We start from the raw sequence: 16,979 nt of genomic DNA, 5'->3' as shown, positions 1-16,979 counted from the left end.
CCAGGAGAGCGCTCGGCTGTCCTCACATGGCCCAGGGACAGGCCATGGACACCTCCCAGCGTTTGCCCCTCTGCACATGGGCCCTGCGTCTCAGGAGCACAGAATAGGGGCCATCCTGTGTCCTCACAAAGATGAACAAGGATCATTCTTTCGGGTCATTGCCTGCACCCAAGGGTAGGGCACATATCCTGGGTGGGGCCCCTTGAGTCTCGAGTGTCCTGTGCCCGTCCTTCATCACCCAGGCCCTGGTGTCCTGCACAAATAAGCTTGCCTTTCCCCAAATCCAGGATCCAGGATGCTGGGCTCTGTCCGGGAGTTTGTGCTTTGACCCAAAGGCTGGCCCTCAGGGCATCTTTACATCTAGGGGACACAGAGAAAGGCTGGCAGGATAACGGAGGTGGGGAGGACCCCAACTGCTGCCCTGAGCAAGGCCCTCCTTGGCGTTATCCATAACCTGCAGCCCTCACTTCCCATCCGTTTCCACTTTCCTACTTGACACGGATCTCATTGAAACAGTCCTCTTTCCCACAATGAGCGTCCAGGTCTTTCACCCACGCTTCCATGGCAACTGGACAAAGTGTCTCCTCCTCCACCTGGCCCACGGGTCTCCCCCATGCACTGCTCACGGGCAGCCCCCTCTCCACACCTGGGCCAGCAGTTCTCAGTGCTTCCCTGAGGGCCCGGGATGGGCGCTGTTCCCACGTACGTTCACTCGGTCACACAAACAAAGCTGGTCCAACACTGAGGCACAGAGCCACAGTTCGGGAGGATGTTCCACGTTGTCTCTCATGAGATGAGAGATAGTAACAAACTTTCAGAGTTTCACATCATGATTTAGCCCTAAGTCACTCCTCATCCCAATCACACAAGGTTGGATAAGACAAGCTGTCGCCTCTCGTTGGTCTCCTACGGCTGCTGCGGCAAATTACCACAAACTTAGAGTCAGACAGCACAAATCCAGGTGCGCACATGGCAGTTCTTTCTGTGGGTTCTTTCTGGTGTCCTTGCCTTTTCCAGCTGCTAGAGGCACCTGCATCCCATGGCTGTGACCCCTCCTCCATCTTCAAAGCCTGCAGCTCAGCTTCTTGGTCTCCCTGCTCTGCTTCCATCATCCCATCTCCTTCTCCAGCCCTGCCTCTCCTGTCTCCCTCCTGCCCCCACGTGGCCGGTTTGATAACCACAACTAACCTCCAGACACAAGCAAGGGGTTCACAATTTATAAATTAGAGCAGAATCGGGTCATCCCTATAGCAACATCCGCCTGGCTGTGTCTTTCTCACGTAGAAGGGAAACAGGTGGCCTTTCCAGCAGTCCCTTCTCACTGTGCCAGCCCTGCTGCGCAGACGGAGGAGCATCCCCCAGACACTGTGGTGCTGAGGGCAACCAGCTAGGGCTTGTGAGCTCTGATCTTGGAGCTATGAGTTGAGTCTGATTCCTTTTCATTGTGAACAGTGAGCGTTACTGACAAGGAGGAGGTGGAGAGGGCTGCGGGAGTGTGAAATGACCTTTGTCCCAATCACTTGGGGCATAAGGGTGTTGTGGGCATCACTGCAGAAACTGACCGCATAGTCCACAGGACCAAGTCCAGGTTGCCCACAAGCATTGTCTCACAGAGCTGAACAAACCTTCCATCACATAACCACAGGGGTACATGTACAAGAGTAGTCATAGCAGCAATGGCTATAAGTATCAGAAAAATTGGGGGGTGGGGAGAACGCATACACAATGGACAAGACTTGCGTTGTGATTCAACGCCTCCAGAGGTTCTACATCAGGGAAAATGGAAGAACAAAACCATGCACTGAAAGATGGGTGAATATTAGAAATATGATGATGAGTTTTTTAAAAGCAAGTTCCAGAACACTACATCTACTTTGCCATTTTTACATAGATCAAAAGCAAGCAAATCTAAACAACATTTGTTGCTGTAGCATATTCTACATATGTGATCAAAGTATATAAAAATTCCAACCAACTAAAATGGTGTTTATTTCATGGGAGGAAGCAACGAGGTGGGATGGGAAGAAACATACAGCTAAAATGCAAGTTACTCCTGATATCCTATTTCTTTTTGGTGTTAAGTTTTATGTGTTCCTTATATATTTTGCATACTAACCCTTTATCAGATGTATCAGTATTTTTTCTCTCCCCCAGCCTCATTAAGGTATAATTGACAATGAAAATTATATATCTTTAAGGTATAAAACTTGATAATTTGAGATACATTGATACACCTCACATAGTGACCTTTTTCGTGTGTGTGTGTGTGTGTGTGTGTGTGTGTGTATTTATATTGTATTGGGGTGACGTTCGTAGATGTGTCACTGTTTAACATCTTCTCCCACTGGGCTGGTTATCACATTCTCTATGCTGTGCTTTAGAGTCCCATGACTATTTTGTAACTACCAATTGGTTCTTGTTAATTCCTTCACCTTTTTCAACCAACCTCCTCTCATCTAGCAGCCATCAGTTTGTTCTCTGTATCTATGAATCTGATTTTGTTTTGTTTGTTCACTTATTTCATTCATTAGACTCCACATATAAGTAAAATCATATGGTATTTGTCTTTGTCTAACTTACCTCACTTAGCATAATAACTTCTTGGTCCATTCATGTTTTTGCAAATGGTAAGGTTTTGTTTTTATAGCCAAGAAACATTCCATTGCATATATGTACCCCCTCTGCTTTATCCAGTCATCTGTTGTGGACACTTAGGTTGGTGCAATATCTTGGCTACTGTGAATAATGTTACAAGGAACTTAGGAATGCATATAACTTTTCTAGTTATTGTTTTGGATTTCTTAGGATAAACACCCAGAAGTGGGATTTGGTAGCTCTATTTTTAATTGTTTGAGGAAACTCCATTCTGTTTTCCATAAAGGTTGCACCAATTTGCAATTGCACTGACAGTGCACAAGGGTCTGCTCTTTTTCCACATTCTGGCCAACATTTGTTATTTGTTGATTTATTAATGATAGCCATTCTGATAGGTGGAGGTGATATTGTGATTTTAATTTGCATTTCTCTGGTAATTAGTGACACTGAGCATCTTTTCATATGTCTATTGGCCATCTGTATGTTCCCTTTGGAGAAATGTCTATTCAGGTCCTCTGCCCATTTTTTAATTGAATTGTTTATCTTTTGGTGTTAAGTTGTACAAGTACCTTATATATTTTAGATATTAATCCCTTATTAGTTCATTATGGTTGACTATCTTCTTTGACTCAGTGGGTTGTCTTTTCATTTTATTGATGGCTCCCTTTGCTGTACAAAACTTTTTCGTTTGATATAGTCCCATTTGTTTGTTTTTTTCTTTTGTTTCCCGTGCCTGCGGAGACATTGCTCCCCAAAGTTACTAAGAGCAATGTCACAGAGTTTACTGTCCATGTGTTCTTCTAGAACTTTTATGGTTTGGGGGGTCTTACGTTTAAGTCTTTAATCCATTTTGGGTTTAACCTTTTTTATGGTGGAATAATGTGTCTAGTTTCTTCTTCTTTTCTTTCTTTCTTTTTTTTTTTTTTTTTGCATGCATTTGTCCTGTTTTCTCAACACCATTTAGTATTTAGTAGACTGTCTTTTCCTCATTGTATGTTCTTTGTCATAGATTAATTAACCCATATAGGTATGGGTTTATTTCTGTGCTCTTTATTCTGTTCCATTGATCTATATGCCTGTTTTTATGCCAGTACCATGCTGTTTTGATTACTATGCCCTCATAGTATGGTTTGATATCAGGTAGTGTTATACCTCCAACTTCATTCTTCTTTCTCAAGATTGCTGTGACTATTTGGGGTCATTTATGATTCCATATGTACTTTGGCTTATTTGTTTTAGTCCTGTTAAAAACACTGTATTTTGATAGGAATTGCATTAAATCTATAGATTGCTTTGGGTAGTATAACCATTTTAATGATGTTAATTCCTCAGATCCATGAGCATTGTATATGCTTCCATTTATTTGTTTCTTTTTGGTTTTGGTTTTTGTTAATCTTCAAAAATGCTTCACACTGTGAAATCAGACAAGCTCCAAAAGCTTCCCGATTCTTTTAAATTAACACATCCCTCAGGCTCTCTAACTGAGAGGAGACCTGAGCAAAGACGACCCAGTGTGATACTTGGTACTAAACAGATGCCGAGCTAAGATTGTTTTCCCTTTTATTCCCTTAAACTGAAGTTCTAAAAATTTTCTTCAATACATTTGACATTCAGTGTTATATTAGTTTCAGGTGTACAGCATAGTGATTAGATATTGATAAAACTTACAAAGTGATCTCTAATAAGTCTAGGGCCCACCTGTCACGATACATAGTTATCACAATGTTAGTGACTCTCTCCCCTGTGCTGTACTTCACATCCTTATGACTATTTTGTTGTTCACTAGTTTCTCTTATTAATGTCTCACCTCAACCGCCAGCAATGTCTCTGTCCCCAGTGGCTGCCACATAAAACTCCCATGTCCGGCCCTGGGTGTACACAGCACTCCCCGGGTTCCCCGAGGTATTCAAGCCTGTTATCGGCCAGCCCCAGCCAGCACCCACTGCTCCACTCCTAAGAGCCCCTTGGCTCTGCCCACCTCCCCAACCCCACCCACCACAACCTCCAGTTCCTATGCTAGGCCTTTGCTCCTGCTGCTCCCATCACCAGAAATGTCCTCATTTCTCTTGGAGGCTCAAATTCTAAATGTCCTCCAGGCTGGAGCTCATGTACCATCCATCACCTGTTACCATATGCTCAGTTTTCAACCCAAATAACACTCGGTCTCTGCCCTTCGGGAACTTAGGATCTAGTCAAGAAAAACAGACATACTGTAGATTAAAAACTTGGAGAACTGTGGGTTTCATGGACTCGGGCTAGAACACAGCTCGCTTTGAGTCTCCACTGTCCCCCTCACAAGCTGTGGGCCCTTTGCCAAATTATTCTCTCATCCTAAACATGGAAGTAGTAGCAGCATCTAATTAACAGGGTGATTGTAAAAACTAAATAAGATAATGTATAGAAAGAACTTAGTACAGTGTCTGGAACATGTGGAAAAAAGTAAGTATTCAAAAAATATAGAAAAATAATAATTTTTGTGTCTCAGTTCTTTTTAAGAAAAATAACATTCCAGCACATTTAGGGGGAGGCATCGTGCCCTGAAGTACTCAGAAGTCTGCTCCCCCTTCTTCAGATGCAGGAGAGGGAAGGCCTAGTGGTGCAGCTGCCTCCAGATGACAAACCAGCCTGGAATCCCAGCTCAGAGCTCCTGCCTGGAGCCCTCCCACCACCTTCTGCCCCTGCTTCCATCCCAGCTCCCTTGCTGCCCTCCACAGGAGGCTGCTGAGATTGGCAGGGCTTGGCTGGGTGGTGGCCTCCCTCTACCACAAAGCTGGAAATGGGGGTGGGGGAGCAGGTTCTCATGAAAGTCTTACATGCCTTTTTAACTAACTTGCTATGAAAAAACTCAGCCCATGAGAAGAGAAACAATAACCTCACTTTGAGATTAGACTCCACTGAAGACTAGTCTGTGCAGGAGAACCACCTTTTTACCTGGGACCCCATGGTCGGAAATAGCAAACCAGGGCACACCCGGGCCCCACTGGCTCTGGTTTGCCACTTGCCAAGTACAGGGATCTGGCAATCGATCATATAAGGCTAAGCCAGCCATGGGCAAACTACGGCCCGCGGGTTGGATCCGGCACGTTTGAAATGAATAAAACTAAAAAAAAAAAAAAAAAAGACCATACCCTTTTATGTAATGATGTTTACTTTGAATTTATATTAGTTCACACAAACACTCCATCCATGCTTTTGTTCCGGCCCTCCGGTCCAGTTTAAGAACCCATTGTGGCCCTCAAGTCAAAAAGTTTGCCCACCCCTGGGCTAAGCTCAGCACAGCTGCTGAGGCTGGGGTCCACAAACTGGCCTCTGCAGCTAGATTTCGTTATCGGGAGCTTTAAAAATGACGTTTTCTAGCCAGCAGGAATCACTAGAAGTGCTGGGAGGGCACCCAGGAAGCTGCCACCCACAGACTCTGCCCCTTCCAGCAAGACCCTGCCATCCTCAGCAAGGCAGCTGCCTAGGTCTTCCCCTCCCCGCCCTACAGGCTGAAAACACAAGTTCTGATCCCAAAGAGGCCACCCATGAGCCCTCCCGCCCTCCTCAGGCCCAAGCTGCTGCTGCTGGGAGTCAGGGGTGGGAAGCAGGCTCTCTGAGAAACCCTGAGCACAGGGCTTGCTGCCCTTGTTCACCTCCTGATGGTAGGGCTGGGGGCGGGCCTTATTCCCTGAAGCATCTGTTCAGTGAAGTTTGTCCAAAGGAAGGAAAGCTTAAAGTCTGGTATCTTTCGAAGAGGAAATCGTATTTAACCGTTTTGTGTTCTAGATTTACTTACACACATAACCTAGAACTCAGTTTCAGTTTTAACAATGTAAAAATAGTAAAAGAATCTTGTAACTTTACTCTGTTTTCTCTATTTGCTTAAGAAAATTTAAATCAATTATATAAAATAGTCAAATCTCTGGTAAAGACTTATACAAACACAAAACAGACCTTTACTATATGCCCTTAAGTCCTTAATAACTATGGACTTTACAACCAAGAATATAACATATTTGCAAATATTCAAACTCGTGAAGAATTTTTGTGAGTTTATTTGAGCCAAACTCTCTACAATTGCCAAGAAGCAAAATTTCAACAGGTTGGGATAATGCTTCAGAGCATGGCAGTTTGGCACCTTATTTTAAACATTACAATCAAAAGAGGAGATGTATGTGGGTTACATGAAATCCATTGGTGATAGATTTGGGAGGCTGGAGAAAGCAAAGTGGAGAAACCTCTGGGATTGGATAACAATTAAAATGATAGGCACATACTTATTTTACACAAGTGGGTACAGGAGAGTTAAGTCAACAATCAACTCAATGACAATGAGGGCATATGTGGTCTCTGCAGAGCAGTGCCTGTGCTTTGGGGCCGGGAAGGAAAATTACTTTGCCATTCCAACAACATCTTATCTTAGATGCAAAAAGACAATAGACAGCCTCAGTTCAGGTAAATATTGACCTTTGTCAGGGCAGATATTTTCCTAGGATCTCACTATCCACCATAAATTGCTTTTTGGTTAAAGAAGTTTTAATTTCAGACCATCCTTTGTGGTTACTTTCAGTCTCTGAGCTTCCAAGTCCACCAGGCAGGCCTTCCCTGAGCTTGACAGGTTAGCATGTGGCCTTTTTTCATCCACACATTTGAAAAAATCTGTAACAAAACAGAAAAGGGCAGCGGGGGGGGGGAGTAATTATTGAAAAAATAAATAAAGCATAGCATTTTAGAGTCAGAAAAATAAAAGAAATAAAGAAAGGAAACCAGGTAACCAAGGCACACATGTTGTGAGGATCTCCAGTGAGGGGAAGATGTGAAATGCATGATAAACAAATGGACCATGACTGGAAGAAACTTCATTTAAAAGTTCACAAGACGTTTAAACATCCTTATGACTAGGGGTTCGGGAAGATTGCTGGATGAACTCCCATAAAAAGGTGCAGTCAGAACAAGAAAAAGTTCCCAGAAGTTAAAAATGTACACAGAAAAACTTAGTGTAATTGCTGACTAAGTGGAAAGTAATTGCTGAAAGAAAGCAAATGACCTGGAAGATACAAGTAAGGAAGCCAACCACAACATGAGGAGGAAGACAGAGAGGGCATGTGAGAGAAGTGGTGCCGGGATAGGTGCACCTTTGTTTGGGGTTCAGTGGATGCGGGCTCTGCTCTGACGCATTACTTCTATAAACTCATCCAGTCTCAGACAGCTCTACGAGGAGCATATGGTTCCCCTTCCAGGTATTAGGAGACACATGGAATTTTTGTTCATGAATTAGGCTTGAATTTGATCAAATTATTTTACAAAATCTATTGATATCAAAATTGTATACTTTAGTCTGTTGACATGAAGAGTTCCATGATGTTATTAAAACACACTTGCATCCATGATATAAATCATACTCCATCATGATAACACTTTGTTGTTATCAATTCTAAATTTGATTCACTAATATTTAATTTGATTTTGTAAGTTTCATCCATAATTTTCTGTCTGGTTTTGTATCAGCTATACTAGCCTCATAAATTGAGTAAGGAAATGTTCTCTTTTTAAACCTTTGAATTCTCTGAGAGAGTTTGCTGAGTAAGATGTGTTAGAACTCACCATGAAGACACCAGGGCCTGGCATTGTTGTGTTGGCAGAGAAACAATACTGGCTCTCAATGGTTAATGCTCTATTCATATGACCCATTTTTTGAGTCAGTGTTAGTGCTTGACATTTATCTACTAGTAGATAACTAACTGTCGATTTAACCTAACTTTTAAGAAAATATCGGCATAGCTTTTGTGGTTGTCCCCTAATAAATTATAAAATCTCTCCTGTATCTACTTCATATGTCCTCCTTAAATTTATATCAGTACAGCAATTGATCCACTTCTCTATCTCTCTCAACACAATGGTTTGGAGGTGAATGCTACAGGATGGAGAGAAACGTGTAAAAAAGATCCTCTCCTGCACCAGACTTATTCGGGCTCCTCTGAGTCCTCTACTCAACTAACACTGGCCTTTTGCTTCCATCTCCATCCTTGTAGAGTCCAGATTTGCAAGAATCCCCCTAAGTTTAGCCAGCATCCCCTGCACTTAATATCTAATCAGCCTCCAAAATTGACCTCACCATTTTTGATCATGTTGTCCTGCCTCCAATAAGAATGCTGTTAGGTCCATTTAGCAAGAATTACTCCACCCTCCTGGTAATTTTCCACCCACTGATGGCCCATCCTGCTCCTTGGCTTTAAATCCCTACTTTCTTTATGGATTCTACTTTGAGCCCAATCTCTCTCTCTTGCTGCAAACCCCAGTGCACCATAAATTGCTTTTTGGTTAAAGAAGTTTTAATTTCAGACCATCTGGATAGGCAGGGGTGGGCAAACTTTTTCACTTGAGGGCCACAATGGGTTCTTCAACTGGACCGGAAGGCCGGAACAAAAGCATGGATGGAGTGTTTGTGTGAACTAATATAAATTCAAAGTAAACATCATTACATAAAAGGGTACGGTCTTTTTTTTTTTTTTAGTTTTATTCATTTCAAAAGGGCCGGATCCCGCCCGTGGGCCGTAGTTTGCCCACGGCTGGGATAGAGTGTACCTTACCATCTTTCACAAGTGAGAGAAAAAATTGTTCTTTAACACATATAAACAAGAAAGTACAACATGGTTGAGGAGTGCTATAGAAAAGTTCATAAAAAGGACCATAGGGTTACACTGGAACCGATTAATTGCATGGTACTGTCTGTAGAGGTCTAAGAATTTGGAAAATATTGAGAAAGATGGTAGTACCCAGGCTTGGTGGGGAATTGGGCACAGGCAGTGCTAAGCACTGTTAAGGCCAAACTCATAGGGGGTATTTGGGGCAGTTTAATAGCGCTCAGTTACACATGTGCATATCCTATGAGGGAGCAAATACACTTCTAGACACTCCCTCACAGACAAGCACACCGTGTAAACACCCACAGAGCTCACTGCAGCCGCATCTGAATGGTCAGTGAATCAATGACACTTGAGTCCCAGATACAGCGAACAGCAACTGAGCATTTGCTGCTGTACAACAAGGCGTCCCATTCTCCAGCCTGTGGTGGAGGTGTGGCGGCTAACCCCAAACTCAAGCCTTTGCACATTTTAGGGTTCTGTCCTGAGGATGAATATCTGGGTCAGTTAGCACCTACATTTGTTTATAAATAACCCAGAACAAGCTGACTTTAGCTGCAAAGGGAGCTGTGTCAGCTCATGAAATTGGAAGTCTGGCTACCAACTGCACTTGTGCATGTGGATGTGGTCCAAGCAAGTCTCCAGCAATCTCACTGCATCTCCTCACAGTAGGGGAGGTGGTGGTTCACAGTTTTTTTTAAAAAAAGTATTGGCGGGAAAGGGCAGTGCGGAGTGAAGGACAGGAAGAGGCTATAAGTTTTTTCACCTTGGACTCTCCAAACTCTGCATCACTTTGTTTCCGGTCCCTCCTCTAGTCTCAGCGTTGTGTGCACTCATCCTGTGACATGGTGTTGATGTTGGATGGGTGAGTCATGTGACTGAAATTTTAGGGACCAGTGGTCTTCAAGGACATGACCCTGGGTGTGGCTCCCGGACCTTCTCCGAGAGGCCTATACAGAGACATGAGGCTGGAGAACTGCAGGCACCTGCTCTGAGCAGCTGAAGACAGATTCCGCATCCTCACACAGCCCCTTGTGGTGGGGTCTCTATCTCCTCAGGTGTCAGGGCTGTGGGAGGCTTGAAAGGCCCATAAAGGTCACAGAGTCCCAAGTTCATAACTTTAGGTCTAAAATTCAGGGACTAGGTTGTATGAACCCCTAATAAATAGAGGAAGAGACCTTCTTTTTCACTCTTGGGCTAGGATTATTTTTGTAAAGTTGTAAAGGGCTGTTTCACTGGGTTGCTTCTTACCCGTCTTTTAGAGATTTCAAAGATCATGTGTGGCTAGTGCTCCATTTGGGGTAACTTGTCTCCTGCATGCTTTCCCAGGCCCTTAGGCTTCCCTCTTTCTCAGGGAATCTACTCTTTCCAGCAGACTTTACATCCCAACTGGTCCCAGAAGAACAGCTTGGCATGTTGGAGTGAGAAGCCTCCCAAGAAGTATGACCTGGTGGGAACCTTAGGCTGAGAGTTCTGGCAGGTAACACACAGGTCAGCCCTGTCCAGGGGAGGAGTCAGTCCCTACATGTGGTTACTGAGCCCTTGAAACAGGAGGGTTCAGAGCTGACAGTAATATTTTTATCTCCTAAGAATCCAGGTACCTCTATTTCATTGCTTAGATATTGTGGGTTTGTTTTATACATTAGAATAAGCAGGACAAATTTGTAAATCCCTATAACTCATAATGATGGAGAACATAAAAATACATTTTTGGGGAAGGGGCTTGTAATCTGACTCTCTACCTACTTAATCAGTATCCCCAATGCACATTCTTGTTAGCCTATAATCAAGTCACTGCCCATTTCTTAATTATCTGATCTTGCAAGACCTGTTTGCCTAAATACTCACATTTTACAGAGGCCATAAACCATGAACAATACTCAACCCCCAGAGGGCATTATCAATGCTGGCACCAGGCCAGCCCTTTAGGTGTGGTCTCATGGTCCCCATCCCAACACATGGGGCTTTTTGCAAAGCCCGTGAAATGTCTGGAAGTCTGATTCTTATTTGGGGGCAAAGAAACCAAAGGGTATAAAGAGAAAGCTTCCTCCAAATCGGATTGCTCAGGATTTGGAAACAGACTCCCCTGAGTCACGATACTAGTACATCTGGAAACAAATGGGTTTTTCCTGTATCTCCGAGTACTCCTGTGTGTGTGTATTTTCCAGTCGCCTGGTAAATTCTGTAACAATAATATGGACACATCTGACCTCCTGGTGGAACCTGTAAATTATACCATTTAGGGAAATGTTTCTCAAATTCTCAGTGTTCTTGAAATTACCTGCGGTGCTTTTTGATATGGAGATCCCTGGATCTATGTCCTTAGGGCCAAACCTGAGATAAATGGGACTGGGGTGGGGGCTGTGCTGCCCTCAAGAAGGAAGACCTGCAAGGGAAGGCAAAGGGGTGGGTGTGTCATTCTAATGTAGAAGGCAAAGAAGATAAGTCATTCCTTCTACAACATGAGCCTTTGTTAAATAGATATAGAAGACCTAACCATAAATCCTTGCATTTAAAATAAATATTTGTTGAATGGCTCTCAAATCCACTTACCTTGAGATTCACAGGTGTGCAGAGGTACATCACACAGACACACACACACACACACACACACACACACACACACACACAACACTCAGGGAACCTTCATGGTCATGGACAGCACCAGGCAGTCAACAGGAGCAAACAGAGTGAATGGCCCACATGATTGGCTGGGGCAGACAGCTCAGAATCTGCTCTGAGGGCTGAGATGGGGCTGGGAAGGGGCAGGGCAGGCAGGGAGTAGGGAGGAGACCAGGGAGCAGGGCACTGCTGTCCAGGAAGGAGCAGTATTCCCAACACCGAACACATCTCTCTGCAGAGGGGCCCCGGGACTAGCTGTCCCTGCCTCATCCCAAAACTAACCCTAAACCAAGGTGCTCAGTTTGCAGTGGGTGGGATGGAGGTTAATGGTGACGACCAAGGGAAGCATGTAATTCCAAACTCAAAGGCATGTCCTCCAAAACAAGAAAATATCCATGCATTCTCTGTTGAATTACCAAGGCATACACTCCTGACGTCTAAATTAGCAGGAAGTTCCATCATTCCCTGGGTTCCTGCCCCACATGTCCACTTGCAGACACACAGGGTGATAACAATTGTCCCTGCATCTCTCCTTTGTTCAGCTGCTGCCACCTCCTGGCAGGTGATGGTAATCAGGACATGGAGCCTGAGAGCCTGGTCCCACAGCTGACCAGGAAGGCAGGACTGGGCCTCCACACTGGTGGGGTCAGGGGCAGCAATGACCATTCTGCAGCCCTGGGGGGACTGGGCAGTTGGGCAGACACGGCTGCCCGAGTGTGAGGGGGACAAAGAGTTGATGCAGGACTGAGTGGGGAAGGACTGAGGCCTCAGCTGGGAGCACTGAAGGGGAGGTAATGGAATGTTCGCAGGGAAAAGGCTGGATTCTGCAGAGGAAACGCTCTGTCGCACTGACTCAGCTCCAGGTGCTAAGCAGGCTGTATGCCTCCTGCCGGCCCTCATCTCAGCTCCCACCTCCAGGTAAGGCTCTCTCCTCACGTCCACCTGCCCTCCCTCACCTGGGCTCCTGATGGTCCACTCTACATGAAGGGGCTCTGGGTCCCTGTCCTGCACTACAGGGAGGGGGAGGGGAGGCTGAGTCACCCACAGACAGCCCAGCAGTGGTGTCCTGAGGAGGGTGGGAAGGGTCAGGGAGGTCCTCACACTCCCACTTCCTGGGTCCTGATCTGAAGCTGATGGCAAAGCCCAACACCACCTGCTCCCTCAGGTGCTGAGAGAACCTCCCTCGCCACCCTGAGCAAACCTCCCTCTTCAGTGCCACCATTTGGACACTTTCCTCTTTCTATGGGGGTTCAGCTGCTTTCAGGCCCTTAGGGAACGTGTGACTCCCTGTGTACAGGGATGAGTAACAGAAATGGGCAGAGAACTGGCTTTACTGTTCACAGAAGATGGTCTAGCTTAACCTTTGAAAGCTTAAAATTATAGGAGTGTCTACATAAAATCAACATTTTCAGATAAAACATGAAGGTGGCTTTCACCATTTCCTTAAGAGCACAACTGCAAAAAGGACATTAATAATGCATCACAGTTACTGGTAAAATAAAGTTGTTTCTTTGTCTTTATAGGAGCATTCCAGTGGATTATCTTCATGTTCACCACGTAGAAAGGGGTTGCCTTTCAATCCGTATGTCTTCCCACCATCCTGAAGCACCTGCTCAGGAAGCACCTGCAGTGAGACTGTTGGAGACTTGCTTAGACCACATCCACATGACCCTTTCTCATTTTAAATATCAAATACAAGACTAGAGGCAGCTCTGGACCCATCTCCCAGAGCCAACTACCTGCGACCATGTTCTTGGGGTACTGCTGTACCCTGATGTCTCCGTATCTGTCAGGCACCAGCCTGGTGTGTCCTAAGTACTATCCTGTAGTCCACAGTCACAAGAGCCCTGCCCACCTTTCACAGGCCTCATCCAAACCCTTGGGACTTTTTGGAAGCCAAATACATGCACCAAGGCACCCACACCACCACCTGCTCCTCCAGGTCAAGGTCAACAGCAGAAGTGAGGGTCCTATGCCTGCCGTTCCAGGCATGTGGCGGCCACCTAGGCTTGGAGGCACTTTCCAATGCACGGCTCTAATCCCACAACCCAGCCCTATTCTCCAATGCTGGGAGGGTTACTAGAGTCAGAGGGTTTGGTCTGTTCCGCACCAAGAGTGGAGTGTGGAACCTCAAGCTCACTCTTAGTGCAGAGGGACACTTCCCTGTCCTCAGGGCAGGCACCCAGAAGATCTATAGTGCCTCTACCATCAGAGGAGCACCCAGACCTCAGTGCCAGGGAGACTGTGCAGAGCACTCAGGAGCCCAAGGTATGACCAGGAACTGCTCTTTTCCAGAGGCTATTGGCGATGAAGCCCCAGATGAGAAATGGGGGCGGTTCTTTCCTTGTGCCCTGAGGGGTCTCTGAACAGAAGCCTTCGCCCCTATAAGGGAGGATAAGAAACTACCTGATATCTGTCTCCTTGATCCTTGTCTGCTGACCACCTACTGTAGGACTACACCAGCCCAGGCCCCAATCCTCAGGTGGTTGAGGACTCAACTCCAGGGTCTCGGGCCTGACCTGAGTCTGCAGTAGTGGCCACAAGTGGGGATCATCTTCTGCTATGGACACCTGCAAAGTCCCCCCACCAACCACCCTAAAGTACAGCCCTGCCAGGCACCTGTGGAGACTCCAGCCCCACCTGCTTCCACCTGCTGGGCCTGCATCTCACCATCTCACCACCAGGGGCCACTGACCACCACAGGCCCTCACCAGCTCCCACTGACAGGCCTGCCAACCTCCCAGACTCCTGTCCTTCTCCTGTGGAGCCCATCAAGGAAAAGAGTGTGTTTGGAATCATGAGATCTCAGTCCCCAGCATCCTGCCCTGTACTTCCTGTGGGCACTCTGCTCCTCCATATAACAGTAGAACCCACTTTGGGGCCCTCAAAAGAAGATTGGAAGCCACTTGTCATCTCCATCCAGTCCCAGCTACAGCACCTCCCAGCCCTACCCTCTCACCCTCCTCAACACCTCAGCCCCCATCTTTGCCAACCCCAAGGGCATCACACCCACAGTGGCCTGTGTCCGCATCACACCAACCCCAGCTCAGACCTCAGCCTCTTCCGGGTCTGTGAACCAAACACTCCCAGGTTCCTGCCTCAGCCATCAAGGACTTAGTGCTCACCACAGGGCTCCTCACCCATCTGTCTAGAAGCTGGAGGCCCAAGGTCTCTGTGAGAACCCAGGACGAGGCCAGACAGGACCCCTTCGGATATGAACTCTCCTCCTGTGCACACTGGAGAGAGTCTTTCCTATCAAAAGATTTGCCATCTCCCTACCTGCCCCCTCCTACCTGCCTTCTCCCAGGGGAGCACACTTGCCAGAAAGACTCACCTTCCCCACCTCCCATTTGCACATGGACAGTCTCAGCCAACAGACATGAGAGAGGGTCTCCCTGAAATTGTCCCCTGAGGACCAGGGAGCCCACAGCCACATGACCTTCCACCAACATCTTTATTCCCAGGACATGCTGGACGCCTCTCCCTTCACACCCGGGAACTGTAAGTCCTGAGACACCCAGGCCAGGAAGTAGGGGCCAGGCTGCTGGCTTCTGGAGATAGAAGGTAGGTCCCCTTTCAGTCATCACCCAGCTTGCCCCCTTCTCACCCCCAGAGTCCTCTCTGTGGCCTTCCTGCTGGGAGGAAATCCAACCTTCATAGAGCATTTGAGAACACAGGGAAGACCCAGTGTCACCGGACAAACAGTGGGTCCGTGCTTCCTGTCACTACTCAAGCCCATGAAGCAGAGACAGGGTGGAATCATATATGAGCATTTATTCCAGTGCTGCCGGCAGCATGGGGGAGCAGCAGGTCAGCCACAGAAATCTGCTCTGCAGCCCCCCATAAGCCAGTTGCTTATATAACAAAAGCACAACGGAAAAGTAGGCAAAAGAGCAGTTTACAGATATGCAAAAGGCTAAGGGTCTTTAAAGGGCTTAGTGATATGCAAGGGCTGGGGTTACATGGGAAGTAGCCAAAGGGAGTGCCTGATGGGCAGTTAACAGGTAAGCAGGCTGGAGGTGTGCAAAGGGCTGCAGGTGTGCACAGTGGGCTGGGGGATCTCCAAAGGGCTGGGTTTCTGGTTTCTGCAGCAACGTTGTTCATCTTTCCATGGTAACAGGCAGCTCCAAATGGGGAGGAAGGGCTACATCTCCAGGTCAGCTCCAGCCAGGGTAGAATATGCCTTCCTTAATCAGAATAAAACAATCATGGTTAACAGAGCGTGATTAATATTTCTTACAATACTGGCTGGTTCCCAAAATTCTATGGCTGCCCCCTTTCACCAGTGCCCAGCTGGGTTGAGTGTTACAAATGGAAACAAATCCCCAGGTTAGGGGAGCAGAGGGGCCATCTGAGTGGTCCTCACAGACCCAAGACCAGGACACAGCAGAGGCCAATGCTGGCGTGATGGGGTCATCCTCTCAGGTGAAGGGGTCTCCATCAGCCTTGCTATGCAATTGTGCTCCGATGCTCTCATAATTTTTAAACAAACAAATTTAGATGTTTACCAAAAATGTCAAGTGAAACACTAGCATGGATTTATTAATAAGCATTGGATTTTCACATCTGTGTTTTGTGGACTGCTGTATGCCCAGCTACACTGCCTGGGAGAGCAGAATAAGCTCAACAAATATGTGATAAATGACAAAAAGAAAGACAATGGGCTCCACAAGCCAGTAAGATCCACCTCCCCTGAGAGCTTGTTAGATGCAGAGTCTCTGGTCCACTGCACACCTACTGAGTCAGAATCTGCATGTGTCTTTGGCTTTTTTATTTTATGTTTTTTAATTGATTGGTTTTAGAGAGGAAGGGAGTGTGAGAGAAACACTGATTTGTTGTTCCACTCATTTAAGCATTTAATGGTAGATGCTTGCAGGTGCCCTGACCTGCCATCAAACAGGCAACCTTGGCTTATCAGGAGGAAGCTCTAACCAACTGAGCTCCCCAGCGAGGGCTCTCAGAATCTGTTTTTGAACAGGATCTGCAGACACTCCTGAGCACAGGAGAGGGGTGGGGCTGCCACTACCCCAGTTCACAGCCTGGTGGGCATCCACATTAGCTGGGAAGCTGATAAGCAGTATTTCTACAGTGTCCTGTAGGCATCACCATCTTTACCACCATCCACAGGTGATCCGATCC

This window comes from Myotis yumanensis, unplaced genomic scaffold, assembly GCF_028538775.1.
Source record: "Myotis yumanensis isolate MYYU_CA2020_CCGP unplaced genomic scaffold, mMyoYum1.0.hap1 SCAF_18, whole genome shotgun sequence".
Lineage (NCBI taxonomy): Eukaryota > Metazoa > Chordata > Mammalia > Chiroptera > Vespertilionidae > Myotis > Myotis yumanensis.
This window is presented reverse-complemented; position numbering follows the sequence as displayed.